Source organism: Balearica regulorum, chromosome 10, assembly GCF_011004875.1.
Source record: "Balearica regulorum gibbericeps isolate bBalReg1 chromosome 10, bBalReg1.pri, whole genome shotgun sequence".
In the NCBI taxonomy this organism is placed as follows: Eukaryota; Metazoa; Chordata; class Aves; order Gruiformes; family Gruidae; genus Balearica; species Balearica regulorum.
The window spans coordinates 23,651,317-23,678,564 of NC_046193.1; the positions used below are offsets into that span (position 1 = coordinate 23,651,317).

At 48.0% G+C, this 27,248-nt stretch overlaps 1 long non-coding RNA gene across 2 annotated transcripts; it reads right to left on the bottom strand.

Annotated features, from left to right (window-relative positions):
• Positions 1–10,368: 10,368 nt before the first annotated feature.
• Positions 10,369–25,800, bottom strand: LOC142603193 (uncharacterized). Of its 2 annotated transcripts, XR_012837079.1 has the most exons (4): positions 22,338–25,800; positions 18,500–18,572; positions 18,296–18,422; positions 10,369–14,880 (listed from the first exon to the last, which is right to left on the bottom strand). It is a non-coding gene; the product is annotated as an uncharacterized LOC142603193 (long non-coding RNA). The 2 variants fall into 2 exon arrangements; XR_012837078.1 differs by having other exon boundaries at positions 18,296–18,572.
• Between the last annotated feature and the right edge of the window lie 1,448 nt (positions 25,801–27,248).

Below are 27,248 nucleotides of genomic sequence, written 5' to 3' on the forward strand. Positions count from 1 at the left end.
AGGTCTCCAGCCAGCTGGTATTTCTGGTTTTGAACTGCACCAAAGCTGCCAGAGCAACCTTTCTGTTTCAGTTTTTCATGCTCCCGTGTGCAGCGTTTTCTATCTTGATGAAGTCCACCTCCCCAGCCCAGCCACACGCAGGCTGCAAGTCGGGACCGAAGCGTTCTGGAAGTCTTCTCAAGCTTGACCAGAGTGAAAAGTGGTGGGGATATAGCATCTGAGAGATCCCAGCCGGCTGCGCCAGCCCTCGCTCAGCCAGCCTCGGGCGGTTATCACCCACAGCCAGCTGCCGCGAGCTCCGGGGAGCGTGGGGAGGCAGGTCCCAGCACCCCCCAGTGCTCCCAGTGCGATGGCTCCAGCCCTGCTCGGGCTCTGGCTCCGGCACAAAGCAGCACAGGATCAAGCTGGAAATGCACAGGATCCCATGTACGAAGTACATCTCCTGTGGGCTAAAAGCAGCCTGAGAAATCACGTTCCTCCTGTGCACACCCAGTTTGTTCCAGTGCTCGCTCTGGGCTGGAGGTGTCCTTTGGGGTCAAGAGGCTGGACACTGGGGTCAGGACACTGGAGGGTCCTGCTGTTGAGTTCATCGCCCTCGTCAGGGCTGGGGCACTTGCGTCATTTTGTGAATAAAGACTGAACAGTTTTGGGGAGCTGTTTTCTACTGCCACTCATAAGGTACCAAATATATTCAGGTTTACTCAGGTCTTTGTTAAGGCTATGAAGCCTTGCAACACTTATCTGGAAATTCCAGATGTCCCACAGTACCCTGAAACTGTATTTCTCATCGGGCTGTATGTCATCTGGAAACCCCAGCCACGTTCGCTCCGTGTGCCAGTCAGCTATCTGGGCAGGGCACGGGCAATTAAAACTCGGTCTCTGTAAGAGGTGCTGAACAAAACTATCGTAATTCATTTTTCTTTTATTTTCAAGGACCAAAAGAAAACAAAGGGCTTAATTCAACTCTGGGAGGCAAAACAGTCCATTGACTTTAGGGGGAAGCAGAGCTGGAATTAAAATGGAATTTTTAAACTGCCATGGACCAGATGTTTTGTGTTACAGCTACAATAGCTTCTGCAGGATATTATCTGCAAAGTCCTTTGGGGATCTTGTGCAATGAGAGATACTATGTAAACACTGACATTAATTATCCAGCTATTGTGAATGCATATCAATGTTTTTAAATTTCAGATGTCTCATGTTAACATTATGGCTTTAAAAATATGATTTACATTTAGAAACAAGTGGGTTTGCTTTCAGCGTTGAGAAGTGCAGAACAATAACTTAAGTAAAAGGGGACCTACGAAAATGTCGGTCCCAGGAAACAGCGCAGCTTGGCAGAATCTTTGAACTAATCCTCACACATCGACCCTTTCCCTTGTGTCTGTGAACACGAAAGGCTGGCGTAACTCTGCCTCTAGATCATTGCTTGCACTGCCGTGAGTTTCTAAACAGAGCGGTGTCCCAAGCTTTGTCATGGAGTAATAAGGTTTTATTCATAAGTAGGTAGTCACCTTGGGGTTTCTTCATTAGCTCTAAAGCGTCAGATAGTGTAAAGGTGTATGTCAGTTAGCACTAAATGCACTTTTCAGAGTTGTACTAACAGGCTAATCCTCTAAAATATCATTTACAGCAGACTCGCTGCCATTAGAGATCAATACCCCTTCCATAAATCCAACCTATTCTCCTAGCTCTGGAGATCCCTGGAAACGGGCCGTTCGCGCTCATGCAGCCGCTGGGTCCGGGTTTCAGCCCCGTGTCAAATGAAGTGTTTTACCACAGTGCCACCTCCTGGGGGTCCAGCCGTGGACGGGGGGCCGGGGGTGCCCTGGACCGGGGGGCCGGGCAGTAGCAGCCAGTCTGGAGGAAAGGGGGCTGCGAGCCTTACCTTCCGGGCAGGAGGAAACGGAGGCGTTGGAGAGATTTTGGTTCTTCAACACTGCCTACAGTCGTAGCGGATGGGGAAGGTAAAGATATTATTGCAAAGAAAGCAGTGCAGTGGTAGCACAGGGAATATTGGGAAAATACTGTACAACGACTGTACAACGGGGAAGTAAAGAGAAAGAAAGGATACGCAAGGTGTGGACAAACATTTGCAAGTGTCGCAGCTTAACATGGTATCTCCAGTCAATTAAGATGTGCTTGAGACATAACATTTATACTGTGCTACAAGTCAAGCACGCAAGCCTCAGCTGTTTCGTGTGATGCTCTCTGCCCACCTTCGGGTTTGGGTGTGAGGAGGCTGTCCGTAGGCACAGCGCACACAGGGCTGCAAACTGCCGGCAGACCAGGTTGGATTATTCCTGGCTCTGAGCTGGAACCCGAAAGCCCAACTGAGATCTCAATAGTAACAGGTGAGCGAAATCTCACTCTTACTCATCTTGAGGTTTGGATGCAGAGTCTGCAGGTTGAGTATTCCGATTTTCAGCCCTTGGATGCTTCTCCTTTCCGACCACTGAATAAGCGCGCCCGTGGTTGGATTGTCGTTTGAACAGACTACTTGTGCACCGAGTCTCCTGGACATTCTCACTTAATCCCTTTTGGTCTGCATCACAGAGAGGTTTCTGAAAGGCACTGGTCATTACTTTCCAAAAACACTAAACCAGAAGATGTGTTCCAGCAGCATCCCTTATCTGCTCCAGCTGCCAGTGCGTTAGTCCATAGAGCATCTACTAGATGGAGTGAAAATACCAAACGTGTAGTATGGATGTTGCATCCCCAGCACAGTGTGAATCTGCAGTTCGACCACTATTGCACTGCATTACTTCAAAATATAGAAATAATCTAGATACCAGTGCTGCTTTTTGTATTCCCAAACTCCAGTGTTGCCTCATGATAAACAAATAGCATCGCTTGTTCTTGTAAATCACAAAAGACACTTGGTTCATTACACTTACATTTGCTGCATGCCGGTGCTCACTGCCTAAATTTTCTCAGCTATGCTTTCAAGGGAAAAAGAATTATTTTTGTCACATACTCAATAACGGAAACTCCATATATCTGTCCCACCTCACACGACATTATTGTTGCTCTCATCTTTCCTATGAAAAATCATCCATCACACAGATATAGTCAAGTCTTCCCTGTGCAATACTGGGTCACACGCCAACAAAAAAGTCAGTTCATAGAGGGCTTTCTCCCGTTTACTATTCCTCCTTTCTGTAGAAGTCATCCGGAGAAGGATTACCTAAGAATGGAAACATGAGGCTAATATTGAGGATATTGTTCTTCACTTTTCAATCCTGTTAGAGATGTCCTGTGTAACTGTGCCCGGATCTGTCAGCGCCTGCCTCAGGTCACGCTGTGCACGGTAGAAGTGCTACTTCTGCACCGCACCAGAGCGAACCTCTTCACCTCCGGGGTGGTGCGGGGAGTCCGTCTGCAGCTGGCCCGGGACATCACCTCAGTCCTCCCAAAGGCCTTTCCGATAAAAGGAAAAAGCCACGTTCATGCATTCAACTGGAGCGCCTCCTTGATTTTGTGGATTCGTGTGCTGTTGTTTGAGTTTCTTAATTTCCTCTACTATAAAAAGTAAAAGGGAAATTCTCATCTCAAATATAGACTCAGAGACCTAGCTGAATTCTCACATGCCCATCCTCGGAGCTGCCTGCAAAACTGTGCAAGGGTGCCAAAAGGTCTGTGGTTGCCTAAATAATGTGGGAACCAGTCTCTTTGAACATACCTGCCAGCTCATTTTTCAGTACTGCTGCTCACTGGCATAGGCAGAGAAACCGGGACCAACTGCCCTGTTTCCTGCGACAATGGTAATATTTGTGGTCTAGACAGCAAAGTCATTCTGGTTTTAATTTGATGCAGTCTAACAAAGATGCTACTGTGGATTACTCATCTGAATATGGCTGAGCTGGCTCATAAAGGTCATTAAAGGCACATTAAATTGAATTTGGCTTGGGCAAATTCACATGTTCCAGTGGAGTAATAAAAATATTCACACTCATGTAGTTTAGTTAAAAAATCTGAGTATCTGTGTGTCAAAAGTATTTGGGAACTGTAAGAGGAGGCGAGTGATAAGTATGAAAGAAAAGAACCTTATTGTACAAACACTGAGGTTTTCAAAACCACACGCCGTACCTCAGGCGGGCACTCCTGTCTAAGGAGGAAGGAGGGATTCTACGTAGCCACGCTCTTAGGTGAAACTTCTCAGCCTTCAGGCTCTAAATCAACCTCTAATTGTTGAAGACTAAGGAGGGAGTTTATGTAGAGATTACTTTATGCTTAATTCTCCGGGAGTTTTCCTATTGATTTAAAGAGGACTCAGGTCAAGCTCTAGCTGCCTGCTCCAGGGTTTCCTCTATGAAACATCTGTGTTTGATCATTGCTGGGTAAAGAATAAAGAATTAATTCAGATAATGCCTAAGAGAAGACATTGAAGTAGGAGCAAGGAATAGGAACCAATAGAGTCTGTCCTTAAGCTACCTGTTATTATCATTTAACATGTAGTGAGAATAAATAAATACAAAACATAACATTAGAAATAAGGCCTGCCTGTAAGGGGCTACAGTCTAATTAAGAGAGCGGCAGTGGGTAAAAGCCGTATGGCGGGGGGATGCCTGAGACGCCAGCTGCTTGCCCACCCCCGGCAGGAGCAGAACGGCAGCTCCCCCCGCAGAGGATGCGGATCTGCCCGGTGAAGTGCTGCAGGGCTCTGTCTCTGCCCCCACCCCTCCTTCTGAAACTATGACTGATGGAGAAGTGGAAGAAATGTAAAGGACAGAAGGTGTAGAAGCTTGTGTCAGAGCTGCCCTGGAGATAGTACCTTAATTTAAGGGTGCCCTGAAGGCGGGACAGGACCGAGCAGCAGCCAGGAGCCAGGTCCGGGCGCTCGTCCTGCGCTTCCGCACTCTGCGTTCGCAATGTGCGCTCTTTGACTCCTGCCTTAGCAAAGGGTCAGTGCAGCGTTTCCAGGAAAGCTGTTACGGAGGCGTGAGACTCCCTCCCCGTGACTCTGGCTGCTCAAGCCTGTACCCCAAGGTCTTACTGCCCGGCAGCAAGCTTTTAGTGCCGCCGAAAAACTCCGCTGCCTGCCCTGGTACGTGCCAGCCTTTCGTCTGGGCCATGCTGCTCACACGCGGACACCCTTTGCTGGCCGTTGGGTGTAATGGGGAACAGGATAAAGAGCTGAAATACTTGTTTAGTGTCTGTGGTTTACGGACTTTCCATACCCTTGAGCGTGCAGCAGAGTATCCGTAGGGACACGCTTTCACTGTGACGGCTGACTCCCTGAATTTACGCCTGGCAGCGGAACAGACGTAGGACCCGAGCACTGAGCAGTCACCACTTGCTGCCGTGCAGCACCGTGCTCTGATCTCACTCACCCCCTTAACATGTCTCACAATTGTCAGAACCTATTCATGGGGAAAGATGTCTCTCGTCAAGTGTTAATTATTAATAGACAAATTCAATAGAGAGTTTTAATAAAAGATGAGTTTAACTCAGTTCAGGTATTCCAAACATAGATATCATCAAAGAAAGAAATCATTCTTTTCTGGTCTCTTCAAACTTACATTTTAGTTTTGTTTTTTGAAAGCAATATAGAGCATTTGAGCAAGAGGAGGATGCTGGATTTAGGCAAGTGCACCTGGGAAATGAACTTCTAACGAATGGATAGCTAAGACTTTTGCATTAGAGGAAACAGCCTCAGGTTGCACCAGGGGAGGTTTAGATTGGAGCTTAGGAACGATTCCTTCCCCCAAAGGGCTGTCAGTCCCTGGAACAGGCTGCCCAGGGCAGTGGTGCAGTCCCCGTCCCTGGAGGGATTTAAAAGCCGTGGAGATGTGGTGCTTGGGGACATGGGTTAGTGGGGGGCTGGGCAGCGCTGGGGTAACGGTGGGACTTGGGGATCTTAAGGGTCTTTTCCAACCAGAAGGATTCTGTGATTCTGTGATTCTGTGATCTCCACATTAGTCTGGCTCTGTAAGCATCTCTTTCATGCCTATTGCTATATATCTGAACAATCCATCACCTCTTTCTCCTGCATTCTTCCTCCTATTACCTGGACATTAACTTTTTTAGAAAGTCACAGCTTTGGGGACACCAGTGCTTTGCTATATCCCTGCTTTTACACTTGTACGCTTCTCTGAGGAACAAGGATATTCCAAGCTGCAGCACTCACGTGCGCTGTAAGAAAAGGAATTCACGCCAGCAGAACTTCCACCGCTGCTTTAGGGCGGTAACGTCAGATCCCCCGGGACGGAGCAGGGACCGCGGCCAGCTTCAGGCGCAGCCGGGGTTACCAGGCGAGGAGGCAGGACCCAGCTCGGGGGATGCCAACAGCAGCAGAGACAGTCCCTGTCCTAGAGAGCCCGCTGTCCAACCGGGGGGGTTCAAACACAGGAAAGCTTTTTTTTTTTTCCATAAGAGCTAGGTTTTGGTCCAGTTTATTTATATGTGCTGACAGACAGCTTTCCATTTGAACCCTTTAACCTTTGCTTGTGCCTATTAACAACTTCCCAAAACCAAATCAGTAGAGTCCACCAGTCAAAGCAAAATATTATAAACAGATCAGAAAGATTTTATAGTCACTGCTTTTCCCTCCTTTTTTCTGTAGTTACTTTTTTTATGCTGGAGAGTAATACTAGCTTTTCCATTGCTGTACTAATTTTGTTCGCTGAGAGTATTATTAGCCACTTCTCTTCTTGACCTGCAAAATCACATGTCAAGAATACATAAATTAATACTACTAACAAAAATAAAGTGACACAAAGATGTTAACAACCATGCAATTAATTTGCAGTGAAAGGCCAAATAAGCCACAAATCCTAGAATGGCTGATGCTACTTTACTTTTACAGGTGGCATATAAAAAGTCTAAAGTAAATGTGTTTGCTTTTCAAAGAAATATGGAAAAAATTTCATCCTCCCTTCTTCCCCTCCTTCCTTTAAATGTTTCAAGCTCTAAATTTGTTCAACAACTAGGAAAATACTTGTAAAGCCCATTTAATATTTACAGATGTTTAGTGGCAGGAATAGCAACTTCCTTTTACATTTCCCAGCGGATGCCTCATGCTTCATATTTCCCTGAGCCTGTCACAGCGAGTTACATCACCCTGGGAAGCCGGAATAAAGATGAATCATTTGTGAAGCTCCTGCGTCTCCTCTTGGTCAGCTCTTCCGATCGCATTGGAGTACACCGATAAAGAAGCGGAAGGTTTCCCTCGTGATGAACAGTTGAGGTTTCAGGTGTACTTCTGATGGGCCGTGTGCTGCGAAAAAGGACTGGCGAGGGACTTACATCCAGAAATTATGTCCTCAGCCCCTCTGCTTTCCCTGTCACCGTTACTGCAGCAGTGGTCACACGTCCCGCTCCGGCGAGCGCTGCCGGCCGCTGACCCCGGGGACAGCCGAGAGCCACCTCCCTGCCCGGAGGAGGCTGACGGTGGCATGGTGCTTTGCCGCGCAGTGGCCCCTCTCGGCTCCTGCTGAGCTCCCGCTCACTCTCTCTAACATCTGGTGTGGGAAGGAAAATGAGTTTGTCCCCGGTTTGATCGCCCGCTCAGGGCTGCACCTCTGCCCAGCACGTCCCGCCCCAGAGAGGAGCAGGAGCGAGGCAGCGCTGCGGCGGGCACTGCAGGGTTGGGGTGCTGGGGACTGATAACTGGTACAGCGCAGGGGCAGTGCAAGAGCCCTGTCGTTTCTGGGCAGATGCCCGTGATCTGGGGACAACTGTATTTTGGCCCCTTTTTCCCAGTTTCTAACGCCAGCGGATGTTTCTGGTGGAAAGACAGGTATAGGAGAGCTTGTCCCTGGGAATATCGACATGATCTTTGAGTGGAGGAGAACATAGATGTGGAAAATATTATTAGAGAAACTATATAGGCAACAGTTTTACATCAGGGCAAGAAGTTGCCTGTATGATTATAATTTTCCTTTCCAAATAATTTATTTTTCACTATAAAATCCAAAATTCCTTTAATTCCAGAGACGAGTCTTTTTTAAAAACTCTAGAAATTTCTCTGAATCGATGTTAAAAATGCACTCTGTTAAAAGAAAACAGTTACATTTTTGTTGTCCATAACACAAACAGCTTATTTTGGTTTCATTTGGGGTTGGTGGGGTTTTTTTTTTACTTTAAAAGTAGTGTGTAATTAATCATGGATAAGCATGAGTTGCTGACTTTTATCAAGACACTTGATTTATTTTGCTGCTTCCTTTCCTTAAAGGCAAACAGATTTTATACCTAATTATAGGAAAGGCTTATGCCATAAAATATGCAAAATAACCATATAAATCTGTAAAATTAATAATATATGTGTCCGTGTTTTGACATCGCCAACTTACAGCTTGAGCTGATTTCTGCTGAAGTTAGTGGACGCTTCACCCAGTGAAGTCGACAGAAGAATTACTGCACCGAGTGAGAACCCAGTTCCGGAATACGCGATCACTCCTGTGTGTCAGGAACGTCACAAACGGGTGTAAAATTGCAGCAATTGCGCCGAAACCGCCCTGAGCCCCGGTGCACGAGGCTTGGGTCGGGAAGGGGTGGAGGTCTGCTTCCAGCTGGAGCTCTGCGCTGCGAACATTTCTCCCATTTCTCCTCTGTTTTTAAGGGACAGAGATTGTTCTCGAAGGAGTGAACAAGAAATATGTAAAGAATCGCCCAGGCTCACTTACGGGATGTTTTTTCATTACTATCTAAGGAGCGGTCTCTGTGTTATGTTGTTAGATACTCAGATTTTCCATTTTCGGAGCCAAACCTTTCAGTACTTTCTCAATCAACATTCCAATTGATCTGTCATTACTCAGTTTAACTAAGTAGCTACAACAGGATTAAGGCCAAGTTTAAAATATGAATAAAAGCTCTTTGGAGGATGAGCTATCATGTGAAATACTGCTGCCCAGGTTTTACTGAGGAAATGTTCTTGCTGCGAGGGAAATCTGCTTTCCGAGCATCGCCGGCGTAATCATGTGGTGAAGGCAGCATTTCTCCGGGGCTCCCAATTTGCCAGTTGTGCCCCCCCAAGTGCTTTACTAAGGGGGAAGAGGAGACGTGAGGCCCCCGGGCTCAGGCGGGTGGGCTGCCCATTCCCACGGGGGATGCAACAGCGCGGGGGCTCGGTACGTCAGGGCTGCGCCCGCTGTCCTCAGTCACGTCCACCGCTTCCTCCCGTCCCTGGTTTGCCCTGGTGCGAGCCTTGGCAGTTTTCTACCCTTCTCCATATTCTTTGATTCTTTCAGAAATTAGAGCAATACAAGCTCACACAAGTTCTCCTCCAGAAAACGTAATTTGTTTTGACACTTCTGGCATGACAGGGCAGCGTAAAGCCTTAACCTCCGCACAGAGCTCTCAGTTCTCTTCGACCTGTGATTATTTCTATGCAGTTTGTTTTAATATTTGTACCCCAAATACTAACAGATCTCCTGTAAGCTATTCTGCCCCAAGCAGACCTTGATGGAAGCATTGCCAGGCTGCAGGACCCAGGTACCTGTTCACCTGTGATCCCGGCACGTCCCCTTCATCTGGCCGCTGTTTTGTGCAACTGAGATTAAAGATGTACGAGGAGTAGCCCTGGCGTGAATGTTAATCACCAGTATTTCATCCTCAGAAATGTGCTGCAAATCCCTTTGAGCCCTGGCTGTTTCAAAGAATAAGAGAGGATTAGGGAGAGACTTGCTCAGCTGATTTTGTTTTTACTGGAGCAAGGTTCCCCACCGGCTGCCGGCAGCCGGGGCAGCGCACATCGCAGTTACATATGCGTCTTCCACGGGGACGAATCTGTGATATTGCAGCACAAAATCTTAATGAGCCAGATGGTATTTATCCCTGGCCGCACGGGCTATGCTGCTGGTGAAGGATTACATCAGCGTGTCAGTGCCGAGGAGAGGCACTCTGGAAACAGCCGTGCAGGTACCCGCGCAGCCCGTCGGCACGGCCCTGCTCAGCTCCGCGCTTCCCCTGGGGTTTGCTCCTCGCGGCCCGGGCAGGATGACCCGGCTCTGCGCACGCCGGGGGGTGAGTCCTGCCGGCAGCCTGCACCCCGGCTGAGCTCCTGCCGCCCGTCCCGCCGGCTTTTATGAGAGGGGAGAGCAAGTGCCAAAGCCATCGCAGAAGCGTTCCTATTAGAACAGAGAAAAGGGCATTGCTGTTCCCACCTGAAGGCCTTTTTCCATGGATATAAGGAAGAAATCCTTCCCTGGGAGGGTGCTGAGGCCCTGGCACAGGGTGCCCAGAGAAGCTGTGGCTGCCCCTGGCTCCCTGGCAGTGGTCAAGGCCAGGTTGGATGGGGCTTTGGGCAACCTGGGCTAGTGGAGGGTGTCCCTGCCCATGGCAGGGGTGGGACTGGATGGGCTGGGAGGTCCCTGCCCACCCAAACCCGGCTGGGATGCTGGGATTCTGGGTTGCTTTCAAAGAGGTGCAGATGCAATCAATAACCCCTCATCACCCGGAGCCAGTATATTGGCTCTGATCTTAATGAGAGCTCTGTCTCGGTCTTCAGAGGACAGGGGCTTCCCCTGTGGGATGCAGTGGTGAAGATTATAGCTTTTAAATAAGGCCCCTTGTTTTCTGATAGACCCAGAGCTCAGAGAAACCTGGCAAAGGCTCTGACAAAAATAACCCCACTTTTGTTTCGGCATCCCTACAGAAGCATCAAACACATTTGTTCTCAGTAGAGCCATGACAAATATTATTGTGTAACATCTCCATGTTCTTGATCAAGAGATCATTGATTCTGATTTTGAACTGAAAAAAAGTCAAGATTCAATACAGAAGCAGAGCTGCTAATTAACTCCCTATTTATTTAACACAGAAAAGTCAACATCTCCGACAGAATGGCTTAAAAACTCAATGTAGGAAGATTTTTACGAGAAATTGTAGATAAAGATTAAAAGCATTTAAAAATGAGTCTGCTGAGAGACAACATGTAACCTCGAATGTTATTGGGAAAACAGAGGTAGGGCAGAGCGCTCACCAGACGCCTTGGAGAAATCCGTTTGTCAGACGGAGCTCCGCAGGCTGCCCGGGAGCTGCCGCTCGCCAGAGCTTCAGCTGCTGCAGGTACCTGAGCCGAGCGCAGCGTCGGCGTGACAGCAGTCACGGAGGAGGGAAAGGAAACCCACAAAAAGAAACAATATTCCACAAACCACAAAATCTTAGGTTTATGTGAAGCCCTGGAATTCTTCCCTGGATGCCAGGGATGGGGGAGCCCACCGAGAGCGGGACCAGCTCTTGGCCACCACCTTGGCCTCCAGACTGCGGTTCTGGGGCTAGGCAGTGAGAAAGCAGTGAGAAGGAAGACCCAGCCCCAGCTGGCATCTCCCTTAGCCTGCTCACATCTCTTTTATCCAGAGAACAAAAGAATTTGTCTTCCCCCTCATTCACAAGGTTTCTGGGCAGAGCTTTCTCCTTGTTAACGCCGCTGAACCGAAACCAGTAATGGAGCACGGCTCCAAGAGGTCAACCCGTGTCTTACATGAACTGTGACTGCATTATAATTAGGATGGAGGAATTATAACCACAATTAAGGAAAGACCTAAAAACTGACAGTCACCAGGCTGGAGTTAGCTGTGGTGGTGACCCAGCAGTCCCTCCACCATGGGGTCCCCTGGACGGGACAACGAAAAGGGGGACCTTAATGTCCCACCAGCTTCCCTCTTCTCCCAGCCAGAAATGGCTCCCCAAAATATTTGGCTGGCTGATTTCATATTTGCTCAGGGGTATTTTATATCCGCTTCTCATGAATATTTAGCAATTTACTTGGACATTTTTGTAAATCAATTTTAACCAAGTGGGGAATATTTTCATAAAACCTATTTTGAACTTGTAAATGCAAGTGTTCGTGCTGGAAGCCTCATTAGAAGAATTACAAGTAATATGCCATTAATGTGTCCAACAAAAAGAAATTAATTCTGAAGATGAACTACAAATGAACTTCAGATCAAGAATTGTCTGCAGAAATTGCTTTGTGAATAACTGAATAGTGAATACTGGCAATTTGTGACAAGAAAATGAGGCAGAATTTATTGAATAAATTACATATGTTTTTGCTGTAGTGGTGGTTGAGGGATTGTTGGACCGAGTTTACCATGAGGACTTGTGCTTTTACTGTAGGAGTAAACTCTTTGTTTTCATGTCTTGACCTGGCATTTCCAGTGACGATTGCTTTATTTTTCAAGACAGTAAGAAACGGACAGAGATAGATGGGAGAAAAAGAGCAACATCAGGTTAAAAACAGCTAGCAAAAGCCAGGATTATTGACCAAAAAGTGAGATCGAGCTGCGAGTTCTTTATAACCTGAGACATGGACCGTGCTCGGCGGTGGTGGGACGCGCTGCCCTGCTCCAGCCCGTGCCGTGCCCGCGGGTTTGGGCTGACACCCGCTCCTCATTCAGAGACTGCACGCCATAGGGTCTCCATCTTCGCTGCTTTGCTCTATGAGTAGGTAAGGAATTTGTCAGTGTAACGATTACAAACTGAGACAACACGTGTGCATGGCTCCATTGGAGAATGGAGCCGAACCAGAGCAGGGATCTCTGGTGGCTGCCGATGTTCTGCTCTCCGTGCTCCTTGTCCTGCTGCTTGGACATCATCGGCAAGACGCAAGCGCGTGGCCTGGTCAGCAGTGCTCACTGGTGCACTTCTGTTCTCTTTCAATGTTAAAACAGCAATATTTGCCGTGAAGACAAAGTGGTGCTGACGAGCCCGCTCTGCTGCCCCGTTCTGGAGTTTTCTGCGGGAGGAAGGGTGGCATCCCTCCTCGGCGATGGCCTTGGCACCGAGATCCGGTTGCCTCCTGGCAGGTGCAGGGGAAACTGAATATGAACTGTTTACACTTCAGTGGAAAACTTTATTTACAATTAAATCATAGGTGTTTCCCTGCATTTCTTGCATGACTCCCTAGGTGGCGGATGCTACCTTACTTAATGGAGTTCTTATTCAATCAGTACTTTCTTAATATTTGGGTGGGTGCTTCTTGATTCTAATTTACATATAAAGGTTGAGTGTGAGCATACGGCTAGATTTTGTCTTTTAATCCACAAAGAGGAGTACATCACCATCCAATATCTCTTCTCCCTCTGACTCCTTGAGGGAAGAGGGACTCCCCAAGCCAGAGTACGGCTAGCAGAGCCTGGTCCATGGCTAGTGTCCGAGCCCGCGGGCTCCCCGGGACACTGCTGAGCCTGGGTGAGTCTGCGTGTCCATCTCCAGCCACCGACGGAGCTCCTGACCACAGGGTCATTTCACACCACTGCCAAGTTTATTCTTCCGCGTCTGGGGAATTCATCAGACCGTGAAGAAGTAACGAGATGTTGTCCTTCTAATTAGACAGAAAAGAAGCTCTTGTTGTTCAGTAAGGAAAATGGTGAATAATAGATAAAGTTAGTGGGGACCCTGCTTTACTCAGAAGAGTTCTCCAGTCTACAAGCAGTTTCATGGATTTCAGTAAGATGCAATTTGCATATGAGCATTAGTCCAACTTCTGTTTTCTCAAGATTTATAGAAAACCAGTACTTCTGAAATACTGAAAAAACCTGATAAATGGCTCTTAACAGCCTTGTGTCCAAATCCCAGCAGCAGTACCACAGTCTGTACTAAAAGCCCCCTTTTTTGACAATCTCAGCAGCGTTTTTCAGGGGTTAATGAACGGCACGTCCATGGCTGGACTCACGGATGTACAGTCAGTGCCTTCAGGTGTTGGAGGAGTACGGGGACGTGCGTAGCCGTACTGGGACTTTTTCTGAATCAACCGTCTCTTTTTTTTACTGAAGACTATCTCCTTGTGCTGTCTCCTTTCATACAGCATCACACAGACATATCTGCGACCTTCATAGATGTCACATCAGCAAAGAATAAGGTTCAGTTAAAAAAACGAATATAGTCATTTCAGATCTGGAGTAAATCAGTGTAGCTTCAGTAGAGTCAGCAGAGAGATGCTGATTTACGGACACCGAGGAGCTTGTCCTATGATTACAAGTAGTTTAAGTGAATTGTTACTACCGTGCCAGTTCAGGGATCTGATGATTATACAAGAAAAAGTGTGTGATTCATTGGAATATATGAGCTTTCCCAGCATATGAAAGCGCAGTGCCTGGAAATGGGCAGTAGAACTAAAATAAATTTTTTATTTTTTAAAAGTGGTACATGATAATGTGCATTTGAGACTACCTGATCAAATACACTCAAAGATCACACATTGACAAACTGACCATAAAATCAGAGCATCCCAGCCGGGTTTGGGTGGGCAGGGACCTCCCAGCCCACCCAGTGCCACCCCTGCCATGGGCAGGGACACCCTCCACTAGCCCAGGTTGCCCAAAGCCCCATCCAGCCTGGCCTTGAACCCTGCCAGGGAGCCAGGGGCAGCCACAACAGACCTACCTTGTTCCATGCCCTCTGAAATGTCATAACATATCGGGTTTGTAATTCATTATATATAACAATTTACCTTTCCGTACCTCAGCCAAGGGCAGCCAGCCTTCCTGCAGGGCTCGGCTGGAAATCCGAAGTCCAGCCCTGCGGACGGCTTTGGGAACGCACCGAGCTGGGGGTCGTCCCGCGGGACAGGCGCCGGGCAGGGATGGGGGTCCGGCCGGACACCCGCTGCCTGCGGGGAGGAGGGGGCTGCCGGAGCGGGGGTAAGAGGGCTGGCTGCTCAGGTGCCTTAAAGAGCGGGGGAAATCGCTGCCAGCAATTAGACAATGGGGAAATCTGAAATTATCAAAAATGGGTTTTTTCAACCTTTCCACTTTTTCCAAAAAAGAATCTCAGCCTGCGTTGTTCTGACTGCAAATACAAACCACGATTTATGAATGAGCAAATCTCAGCCAAACCTTAGTTCACGTGTGACCATTTCATGTTGTTCCGAGTACAGCCCGTGCTTTGGCTTTCTTCGAGGGACTCACAGTTGGGAGTGGCTGCTCTTCTCCTCTTCGCCTATAAAATACTTGAAAAATAATCATTTAATACATAGTTTAAGATTATGGACTGTCTTTGCATTTCTTATCTCTGAGTTTACTTAGCACTAAGACTACCAAAATAAAATCATCCATTATGCTTGAGATTTTTATTACCTCCTAATCTAAGAGCTGACAAAAGAAATGGGAGATTACTTCAAGGAGTGGGACCTGCCAGTGTGCTGAGCAGCGCTGGGGTCAGGCTCGGCGCATCGTACACCAGTGAGGACTCGGGGTGCATCTTCTGCATGCGGCAAGTACACGGCTCTTTTAGGGTTCGCAGTAAACGGACGGAAGGTTTTTTAGGTTTTGGAATAAACCAGATAGGTGATAGCTTGGAAAAACGGGAAACATTTATGAGCCAAGAGCCCCTTTGCACAGAGCTGCGCAGAGGTTCTTCAGAGGGGCAACGCTGACACTCTCAAGGCTTGCACTAACACTCCTGATCGGGGCGTATCTGTTTCCAGAGGGAGCAGAACGGCTCTGCACCCCGTGGGACAACACGTGGTGGGGAGGAAATGCCCCCCGTCCCTGAGGGGCGGCTGGGCCATGTTTCGTGCCAGGCACGGTTTCAGTTTTGACCTATTAAATCCCCACCAGAAGTGATAAAATATCCGATGTATTAACACAATTGCTCTGAAACAGAGCTGGGAAGCTTTATAAAATATGTTTACTGCTGTTATTATGTGTGTTATTCTCGGGGGACGGGGCACTTGAAAGTCTCAGCCAGTAAAAGGCGTGTCGGCTAGCGGGTATCGACAGGGATCACAACTGGCACAGCTCTGGGCTTGTGGGCTTACAGCCCGCTGCTCAGCGCCAGGTGGGACCGGGCAGCAAGGATGCCGTCGGAGTATGGAAGGAGTCAGCAGCAGGTCGTCTGGGCAGGCAACTTGTGTGCTACCAGCCTTTTGGGGTGCGTTCTTTTTCTTTTTTTTAACCAACTTGTTTTCCATACCTTGATCAAGACTTCTAAACCTTCTGCGACCCTACATACGATCGGTTTAATTAAGATCAGCAGCGCACTTTGAAATCCGCAGGTTAAAGGCAGTCTATAAATGCAACACGTTGAATTTCCAGGAGCAGTTAGGCAAGATAAGAAAAGTTCCAATCCCCATATTTGCATTTTAAGGAAATTTGAAGAATCTGGGGTCTATGTATATTGAGGAATATTTTTAGATCTAGGCATTTCACTTCTATTATTCAGGTCAAATCAACACTCTATGTACCCTTCACCTTTGAGGTCTTTTCTCTCTATTTTTTTTTACCTCAGTTTTACAAGTCTGGTTTATAATTTAGGTAATTAGGTAGTGTGTAGGTATGTATCCACATATATACATGGTTTTATGTCTAGTTTGACTTTAGAAATAAAGAGAGAGTTTCCAATGCTGCAAACACTTCCGCATACACTTAAACATACGTAATTAATACCATGGAGATTACTGAAGGAAAACAAAACGCATTCCTGAAGACGATGGGGACCATTCATTTCCATTACCAAAGCAAGATTAAATAGAGACGCTTGTCTTATAAGTGGTCAGCTGAGAAATTCTCAAGTAAGTAAACTCAGACTATAAAAATTGCTGGTTTTTCCAGTGTCCATTTTGCTTTCAGTACAGGTTGGTTTATGGGATTTTTTTAGAGTCATTCTGGAATACTCAGAGGCAGGGGGTAAATTAAATGGAATAAAATCAACACGAGTCCCTGCAATTCTTGTGCTAAAACTTTTTGGGCGGAACTCTCTGAATCTGGGAAGTCCTAAGAGAGACACACACCAAGGTCCTTGGAGCGGCTGCCTTAGCCTTGTGCTGCTTGTTGTCTGCAAACAAGTCCATTAATATTGCAGTGATTTATCTGCTGGAGAAGTGAGGTTCTCGCTGGATCGCAGAATGCATCTGGACCAGCCTAATGAGCACATTCTTCACCATCAGAGAGGCTGTGGAGGGCTTGCAAATATTTTAGACATGATTCACAGAGCCAAAAGGTCTTGTTTACTGATATGCTATTTATACCTAGCTCAATTAAACCTCTTTGGAAAAAAAAAAAATCAAGGATGCCAACACTGGCAGTGCTGTTGGAAGTGAGTATCTCCTCATTGAAAAGGTTAGAAAAACACTATTAATAATTTTGATAGATTCTTTCGGTCATATTTATGCCCTAGTCTTTGTCCCACTGCATCAAGTATCCTGTATGGTGCGATTCTGGCAGCAGACGAGATCACTCCGAGTTTAACCGTGTCCCGGTGCAGTCAGTCTCAGGTGCCCCGTCCTTGGGGATGAGCTTTGCACCCTGTGAGCCCAACCTTCACCTGGCAGAGGTTTGCTGCCAGCAGCACCCGCTCTGGGGCACCGACCCAGGGCCTCGCACAAGGGCTCTGGGGCAACCCAAGGTGGGCACAGACCTGGACAATCTCCTGGAAGAGAAGACCTGCAGCTCCCCCCTGGCAGCAACGCTCGCATGTCAAGGTGTTTCCTGAGCAGAAATGTTTCTGCTTGGTCCGGCTCCTTATTAGCACCCGGTAGAAAAATAATTGCTAATGCTCAGTGCTCAGTAGTTGCAAAGTCTTCAGGGATGGAGACAGAGAGCAGGGCGGCGTGAGCTGCGGGGTGCATGGCGAAGGCGTGGAGAGGAGACACGGAGGGACGGCAGGCAGCAAGCGGCTCCGCTGGCAGGTCGGTTCCCGCGGGTCCTGACCTCATAAGCCAGAAAAGAGGTGAATCGCCAGAAGGTCCCGTGCTTTGTGTTAGTCACAGGCCTAGGGAGAGATGCCTGTTTAAAGGAGGAAGCTAAAGAGTAATTCGTACCATTTGAATCTCAGTTTCTTGGAAATCCAGGTCTTTCAAACCTGATGGTTAAAAAATTGAAAGCAATATGCGTGACGTTCAATGTGCTGCAAAGTGCTGTTTCCTGGAGCCTTCACAGAGGAATTAAACACCTTGCCTTGAAATTCTCCTTAATGCACGTCGACTCTTTCTGGTGCGTGAACCAGCTAGAGCTTTCGAAGGTGTTGTGTCCCCTTGTACCGTGTAGCCATTCCTTATTCAACCCCTTGGTCAAGTGAAAGAAGCCGGTGAGATAAGCATGAATGTGGCAGTGAGGACTAGGACCATCGACATAAAATATTGAGACATAAATTAGTGGTGGAAAGTAAGCACAACAGCCCTTATATAACACTTTTAAGTGATGTATCCATTAAATAATAAAGTTTTGTTCCCTTAATACACTATTAATAAATTTCAAACCATCATATCTTTAAAAAAATATACTTCAGTCAAGTGGAAAGTAGACTAATGTGGATTTAGAAAGAGGTTGGGAGCGCAACAAATTATAAATGCTTTCTACTTTATCAGCATTACAGAGTACTATTAATTTTAAAAATAGCTTTTAAAAACATACATGGCATACCATAATGGAGATGGCTGTGTTTCAATACATCATCCTGATGACTCTTTCCACAGCAATGAGTTATGCAGACGCGCCAAGCTCTGTTTCGCAAATATGGTATGTACCATGCTCCAGCTGAAAGTTAAAAAAAGCAGGTTTGTCTTTTGATTCAGGACCGTGCTCTGCCGGGACTTCCGAGTGCGAGTGCTTACGGACATGCTCTGTGTGTGCGTCGGTGGCCGGGATGCTCCCTCCCACTGCGCATCTCTCAAGGAAGCACCATCCCTGCAAAATTTACAGTGTTCATTATCCCCATAGAGAGTTGGACCCAGACCACTTATACACATTTTGAATGACTGAAAGTAAAGATGTTAATGGAAAATGCTAATGTAACTGAGTAACTCCTTTAAAATACTTTGTCTATAAATTTTTCAGCGCTAATTGGCATGAGCGTCCTTAGGATGGTGTGTTATGTCTGTCTAAATGATGAAGGAGGTAGTTGCCATAGCAAGGACTGTTTTTATTGACTGCTTAAAGAGACACATAAAACCCTAACTGAGGCCAGAAAATGAATTAGAAAAATCCCAGGGTAGCTCTAACTGATACTTGAGCTTGCTTGCTTGCCTTTTTTTTTTTTCCCCCTCAGACTACAGAGCTCCGTACCCCTCATAAAACAGCAATTACAAATGCGACAGAAGTCAGCGACCCGTTACGGCAGCCCTCGCACTCGGGGAAGGCTCTGTCCTCTCGCAGGCTGCCCAGGCCCCCGGTGCCCAGAGCCCACGTCCCCCCGCTTTCTGCTCAGCTTTCAACGAGCCCCCGGCCAGCGGCAGCCACCGCTGCCTTCAGATCCCCTGGGATGTGGTCCAACGGGAACACCACATGGCTCTGTGCGTGTGAGACTGTGCCACCTCTGACCGCCAGTTCCTCACCCCTTCTCCCCGCAGTAATTTTTTAGCTGATTTGCCAGTTTAATCTGAATTGCATAAAGCCTCCAGGTCTGTCGGGTCGGGCACCCCGCAGGCTCCCAGCAGGACAGGATGGGTGCTGCTGCTGGGAGAAGGGCACGGGGAACGTACACTTGGGTCTCCGTCTCGCGTGGCCTCTGGTCCCGCACTAAGACATGAACTCCAGTTCAAGCTTTGTCTTCAGCCGCACCTCTCCTAACCTTTTCTTCCCCAGTATGTATGTGCAGAACTATATTGTCACTTTTCTTGCAGATAGGAATATTACTTACGGGGCGTGTATGTGCTGCATTAATGTGTTCCTTAGTCCCATTTTATTTTATTTAGTAACATAAGAATATCCCTCATTTAATCACCATTTACTGGTTACCTAATTCAACCCAAGAAACCAAAAGTCACTAAACGGCAGAAGGTCTGTTCTCTATAAGCATTAGACTAATGATCAGACACTAGCTCAAGCTGTAACAATAACATTAGCAAAGTCATGTATTTTATTATTTATTGCTTATAAAAAAGAAATTTATCCACCTGGAAGTGCCAAACTCCATTTACCTGTGTACTGGACTGTTCAACATCCTTCAGGCTTCACTCTTGCCTTCCTACCAGCCTACGTCTACTGAGCTAATCGGGTTTTGTCACCTGGTGGGGACTGCGGTAATTGAATCTGTCTCTGTGCTCTTTTACGCCATTGTCCAGCCATGTGGATGTGGAGCTGCATTACCATATTCTTAGTCAAATGAATATCAGTTGCAAAACCATCTCTCTGCATAATGCTTATGTAGCACTCTGTTTCCTCTGCTGTTGATGTGATTATACAGATAAATAATTCCTCTGGAACCATGCTGCATAAAATTTTATAATGACAGGTACAAGGAAATTCCTTTGCCCAGATTTACTTCCACATGCTGCTATGCAGCTAGGAGCCATAAATCTGGCTTCGTCCGCAGCCGATAGCCACATTCCAGAATCATGTTGTGAATGTGCGTGTGTCAGGCTGGGATGGATGGATGGATGGATGGATGGATGGATGGATGGATGGATGGATACACAATGGTCACAACCAACCATCGCCAGCAATTCACTTTCTCTCTTTCCTTCCCAAAGTCTCCCAGTACTTCACGTGTAAGTTTAATATCCAATGGCACCTTCTCCAGATTATAACTCAGACCATCATGTGATGCTTCCATAAAAGCAGCTTTAGAGTTCCTCATCGCTAACACAAACATCAAGGACCCTATATACTCATCGAATACCAATGAGTTCGTCAGATTCAAATGTGTAGCAATGGTTTATGCCAGATCATGTATTGTGTCCACGCAACGCCAGCTTTATAACAGGTCAGACATTGTCTGTTACCTCAGGTCCAGTAGAAAAGTGTGAGTCAACATCAGCATCAACTTAGCATGCTGGCTAGAATAGCAGGAGTTTAACTGGATATCCATTCTTGCTGTACATCAAATCTATGTGTTGGGTCCTACAAAAGGGCACAGACTTCGTAGTAATGGTCATGGAGCCCCTGTCTGCAGAGCAGATTAAGTCTGTTTGTGTAGGACCCAGATATGCTGCAAGCTGTAACATCATTCTCTCATTTTTCCTATTATGTTATGATCAACTGCTATTATTCAAGAGTATTTCAGCTCCACTCATGATGCATACACAGAAAAATGTTCCGCACCATCATCCTCAGAGCAAGCTATCTCACTGAAATGAAACATGATGGTTTCTGCTTCAAGCAAATGAGAAGAGACTTTCTATTTTGCACATCACTGAGTTCTACGTTTTGGCATTGTTTATTTTACTGAGCCTACATTATGGAATTAAAATATTAATATATTGGTGTTATTTAGAATGTAACTTGAGTATGTCTTCATTTATATGAATTTCCCGGGAGGGAGATGTTTCAAAGACCCAATCGGAGAACAGAGGTAACTTTATCTTTTAAAATCATGAAACATCCTCTCCTTTATTCCCAATTCCAGATTCCAGTGCCACCAAGGAGCTCAGCAGGTGTCAGTCGTCCCCTGTCCTCTGTCCAGCCCCTCTGGCCCTCTCTCTCTCAGGTCCATCTCTAGTTTTCCCACCTCAGCACTGCTCCCTCCCGTGTGTCTGGGCTGTTTTCCCATCACCTTCCCAGCGCTCTGGGGGTGAAGGAGGGTTCTTGGGGCTAGGGTGCAGCGGGCTGGTTAGGAAAAGCTCTGCTGGGAGAGCCCCAAAGGTGATTGATAGAGATCTCAAAAAAAAAAAAAAAAAGTATTTTCCATTTCCCAGAAGACGTGAAACTGCTACGCTGGCTGAGTGAGCAGCATTCGCTGGTTCCAGGCAGCGCTTCGTGTGTGTGCGTACGCTCTGGCCACAGAGAAATAATCACCCGAAAAGCCTCTGAGATGATCTAGATGGGGGGAAACGAGCGTGTCGGTGGGAGGTCATGGCTTCACAGGGTCCCCACATCTGGGCTGGGGACTGGAAAATCTCAGGTCTACCTTCCCCCTCCCGCAGCCTTTGGGTTTTTGTGACCCTGGCTGGGAGAGCAGGGCGGGGGTCTGACCCGGGTGTTCGTCCGTCCCTACGGCCCTTGGCCAAACTTAAAACAGGAGGGCTCTTGTTGGGAAGCGTCGTTTTCAGACGTGCTTCTCTCCCGTCCCGACTCTTTGGGCAGAGGTGTGTTTTGATAGCCCCTCCATCTCGATGCTGATGCCGACGGCGAGCTCCTTGGAGGAGCATATTTTCCAGCGACAGGTTGGAAGAGTTACAGCCCCTTAAATCAAATTAGCAGACAGCATCTGAGTGGGAGCCTCTGCGAGATGAACGAGCTGGCAGTTTTTAAAGAGTAGCAACGAGGTAATAAACAAGATTAACACAAAACTAATGGAGGAATGGAGATAAATACCGGGAATGTCCATGTAATGTCAGAGGGGGTTGCATGCCAGACTTCTGGCAACGTGTTTGAGACAGGAGTAGGTAAGTCGTACCTACTAAATCACAGCCATAAATCCTACGCTGTGCTAACAGAACATGAATGATCTGCTCTGAAGTGAACGGGAGAAAGAGCGGGAATGCACGGTTCGTGACGAAAAGAACTGCTAACCTCAGCTGCTCCCTTTTGTCCGAGCCGGGTTCGGCAGGCACGTCAGCTGCAGACGGGTGTGCACATGGCAGTCAGCACCCCAGCCTCACCGCGCTGCCCCCCGAAAGAAGCCTGCATGCTCACGGTGCCGCTGAAATGGCTCCCATAGCTGCTGTTTTGGAAAAAAAGAGGAAATTCGTACTGGTGAGTTGATTCCCAATCACACACCAAGGCAAAAAGGAGGTGGAACTGGCCCGTTCCTTCCCGCCGTCACCAGCCCCAAACCTGCGTCGCGGTTACAAAGAGGTTTCACTCTGTCAGGTCTCCAGGGGCGGTCCGAAGTCTTAGTCATTTTTGGTTAAACATTAATTAAAGAAGTGACTTTATTGATTAATAGGTAGAACTAACAGAAGTACAAAAGCCTCCCCAAAGGAGAAGATGTTTTTCTGGCTACAGCACAAAACTGAAGCTTTGCAGCTGGGAGGCAGAACTCCCCTGTTACTGTAAGGAACTCGAGAAGTTCCCTGCCCTTCCCATTTATTTGGAGAAAACCTGGGTGAGGTAAGGGATAGCGCAGAGCTGACGACGCAGGAGCCACCCTGGCGAACGGGCTCTCGTTGCGAGGCAGCGTCGTGACGTGGGGCTGGGCTCACGGTCCAGGCATGCAAGCTCGTAGCTGGATGGGAACCCTTTGGCGGTGCTTGGTGTCCTTACCGCTGTTTGAGCAAATAATGGAAACTATTACATTTGCGATTTCATCTGCCGCTGCCCAGAAACGGCCCGATTGGTACAGAGATGCCTTTCGTTTTTAAGTGCTGCGTGGTTTCAACTTGCAAGAACATTTGATAAACTGTAGCTAAACTATAGGGAAATAAATGCTTTCTTTTAAATCCGTAGTTGTTTTTTGAACTTGTGAGCAACCAGTTAAGCTAGATGGATTTAGAAAGGGCCTACAGTGTTTTTCTGTTGAAATACCAAATGATAAACACCATTTTTCTTGTGTTCCTGCAGAAACAAGACAGCTTAGGGTAACATAAAATTTTCTTTTACTTCCTTCCAACAATGGCACATTTCTTCTTTTAGAGGCTGATTAATATTTATTACTATAGTAAATGGCAACTTAAATATATGCTAGCAGTTCTGCAGTATATCATTAATTTAAGAAAACAGGACACCTACTATCAAACTACAATGGGTCCATCTACAATGAATAGTGGCAGCGATATGGCAGCCTTTTCAAGGGACATACTGAGGCATCGTGATACCGATTTAAATGGCAACACGCTCCACGCAGAAGCAGATCCTTCCAACCGGGACATATGATTCCACGGGCAATCGATCGGTGAGGCGCCTGAGGGTACGCGCTGCGAGTGGCAACAAAAAAAAGAAGAAAGTGGGAAGATGGTCACAACCTGAACATGAAAATTAGTATTTGCCTCATAAAGGATCCTGAGAGAAGGACTTCATCCTTCGTCCGTCCTGGGGGTGCAGGGATGCGTGCAGCGGGGCTGGCGGGCATCACTGCACGTCTTGGAAAAGGCCGCTCCTAAATTCTTCAAAAGAAGGTTTGAAGTTGGAGCTGGGAGAGAGACTTTTGGGGGCTGGTTTGCAACTAAGAAGGTACTTTGCAGAGGAGGAATCTTTGTTTTCGACTATGTTTCTTTCTGAGATATCTGAGTTGTTTTCAGAAACAAAGTTGGAAAGTTAAAAGAGGACTCTTAGTGTCAAAATGAAAAACTATTTAACCCATAAAACTACATACCAGACTCTCAAGAGTAGCAGCAGATAAGGGCAGTTCTACTTTGTTAATGGTTCCAGTTTTTAAGTGCAATGATCTGCAAAATTACTTTTATTACTTTTGGTTTCTTGCACTTCTAAGGTTTCTCATGCTGGTAGTAGAGGTCTAAAAGCCCTAACACCTCAGTCCTCAGGCGAAGACAGCTCGAACAGCCGGATACAGACACGTGCAGAGAGGGTGACACAGCTACTCGACGTGGGACCGAAACAGAAGGGTACTGCTTCATTTCCACGTACTTGCTCTCTATCTACGTGTAAATAAGGAACCGAGGTTGCTGGATCGGTAGGTCTCTGCCATTTGTAGGCTAAAAGATTTACAGCCCTGAACCGAACCCCTCCTGCTCCGGGACGGCTTCGCCGTGGCGCAGGGACCACAGCTGGCTCCCATGGTCATGTCTCTAATGGCTGCTCTTTGTCCGCCCTACCACCCTCATCCTCTCCACCGCCTTTCCCACCGCATGACTGGCCAGCGCCCTCCGGATCCATCTGCTGACCTTTTCCAGCCACAGACGTCAGCTAAGTACAGCCCTTCACGCTGGAGCATCCTTTCTGGGACATTTCTTAGTCTCCTTCTGTACGCCCACGGCTTTCTCAAGAGCTTTTGCTCACCCAGATCCAGTTTCGTCCCTTCCCAGACCTGTCTTCCTGCCAGGTGGGACAGAGCCCCTCCGTCCCGGGCAGCGTGGCAGCCGGGCAAAGGATGCGGTTGGCGGCGGGTGGGCCAGCACCGCGGCCCCCGGGGTGTTTCTGCCGCAGGCTGGCTCGGGCGAGCCACCACGCGCCTCCTAACCAGGCGGTGGAGCAGCATGGCCAAGGCAAAAGTCAAGTCCTTGATTCAAAATAAAAGGGCAAAAAGCATGATTCATTTTCTTCATAAACACTATATGTCATTTCTTACCTTATAGACTCGCTTACAGGATTCAGAGAGTCAGACTGGTACATGATTTTTAAGAGCTTTACTCACTACAAATAATCTTTTGATGATGAAACTAACTGCGTAAAGCTTTGGAAGAAAGACCTTCATGAATATAGCCAAATTAGGAAACCCATATCGTAACAGCTGTGCTCATAACCACATGTATTGCTGGCTTGTTTTTTTTTTTTAATCTACATTACTGGATCTATTTTTGACTACAAACTACATGACTCATTTGATCACAACCAGTGAAAAAAACATAGCATATTGCCACAAAATATTTCCTAGAGTTGATGGAGTGTTTGGGGTTTTTTTTTTCCTTTCCGCTGCAATCATATATCTCTTGCAACCAACCATGGGCAAAATCAGCACATACAGGAATTTGGCTTGTTTTATTCAATAAGCCGTAGAAAAGGAGCTGCCTGGATTTAATTGCCATTTCTCTGCCTTTTTGATTAGTTCCTTCCATTTATTTTTCGGTCTTTTTCCTTTGATTGTGTTGCTCTGATTGAGATGGAAATTTCTTCAAAAATATTTCAACCAAATCTGTAGTTTTACTACTACGTTCATGGAAGAGGGGCAAAAACTTAACCAAAAGCAGCTGCGGAGCAGTGTTTTCTACTTCATTTATCCCTTTATGTTCGTACAAAAGAGAGAAATTGAAAACTAGCCAAGAATGCAATACCACAAATTCTCTCACTAGAAAACACAGCATAGTTTGAAGTAATCCCTTTAACCATAGCATCAGCTTCTTGATCTGCAGCGCACAAGCTCTGCTCTCAGAGAGGCGAACGACCTCCCCTGCTCGTGCGGAGCCCGTCTCGGGGCGGCCGCGGTGGTCGGCCCCAGCACATCGGGCTGTGCTGTCTGTGACTTCGCCTAGCTCATGGCATCATAAACGTTTCTAGTCGTTGCCCATTCCTGTTGTCTCTGGGCCAAATTTTCACTTGCATCAGTCAAGCGGCCCTTTGAAATGAACAGCAGAGCTCTGGAAGCCGGGGCAGAGCAGCCCGGAGTGCTGGGTGAGGCTGAGCCCCGGCAGCCACCGCCATCAGCCTTCTGCTGAACAGCAAAACCCGTTTTCGGCTCCAAGGTTGCATTCCCCTTTCTGCAGAGACGCCTTTTATGTTTTCACAACAAAACAGGCCGGTGTCAATTCCAGGCAGAAATTTGGCCCTTTCCTCCATGTGGGATTCCTGAAGAAATGAAGAAATTCTTAAGCAGCTCTTCCTGCTCCCCCAGCGCTGCCTCTCCTGCACCACGGCTTCTGCCTTCCACTGCACTCCCCGCACGCCCGCTCTGCGAAGCCCCCCACCACGGGCTGAGCCCCGTTCCCCGGGCAGGCAGCGTCAAGCCGACCTTGCTCCGTGTCACCTCTCCACCGCCCTCGGGACTCGTCCCCGTCCCCGGAGCTGCCTGAGCGGGAGAGGGGTTGGCATGGGAGCAGGGCACCAGCACCCATCCCTGCGCGCAGGACGGGGCGTGGAAATGAAGTCGTGGCTCAGGGACGGGTCTCCCTGCAGTCCTTACGGCTGATCTATACTGTGTGGCCATAAAGCTCCGCGTAAGCGTGGACAGCATCCGCGGCGGGACTGGCCAGGCTGCTGGTGTCCAGGCAGGGCTCCCGCTCCCCGCGGCCGAGACCTCCGGCAGATGCACGGGCGGGAGCACGTGGGTTTGTGCCGGCCGCGCTGGCGCTACGGACTGCTCTGAGCACGTTGGAGCCTGCTCACGCCACGGCCGGACCCTGCCAAGGTCTGTGCCGCGTGTCGCTGGGCGTGCGGCGGGCAGCGCGTGCCCCAGCCGGGGGTGGCACGCGGGTGGCGGTGAAGGAGGGCACAGGGAAGCTCCGGCCCAGCGAGCCGACCCGGTAAATCATCGGCCAGCTGCAACAGCCCTGGGAATTCAGACAGCGCCTGTCTGGAGCTCGGCACCTGGTGGGCTCCTCTCCCTTCCCATCCTCTTCTCCCCGCCGTTGGGTGGGCCCCAGCTGCACGGCGACACAGCCCTTGAGCCGGGCTTGCCAGCTCCAGACGCGGTCTTGATGCAGGCGCTGGTGAGCCGGGCTGTGCCGAGGGGAGCGCGCGGTGAGAGCGTGCAGGGCTTGGCAGGGGCGGGCAGGATGCGGCCTTCGTTCTCCAGATTGAACAGTCTGAAGGGCTGGGGAGCGGCGTGCTTCGTTTTTCAAAGCCACGGCCGAAACAATACGGGCGGCGGGA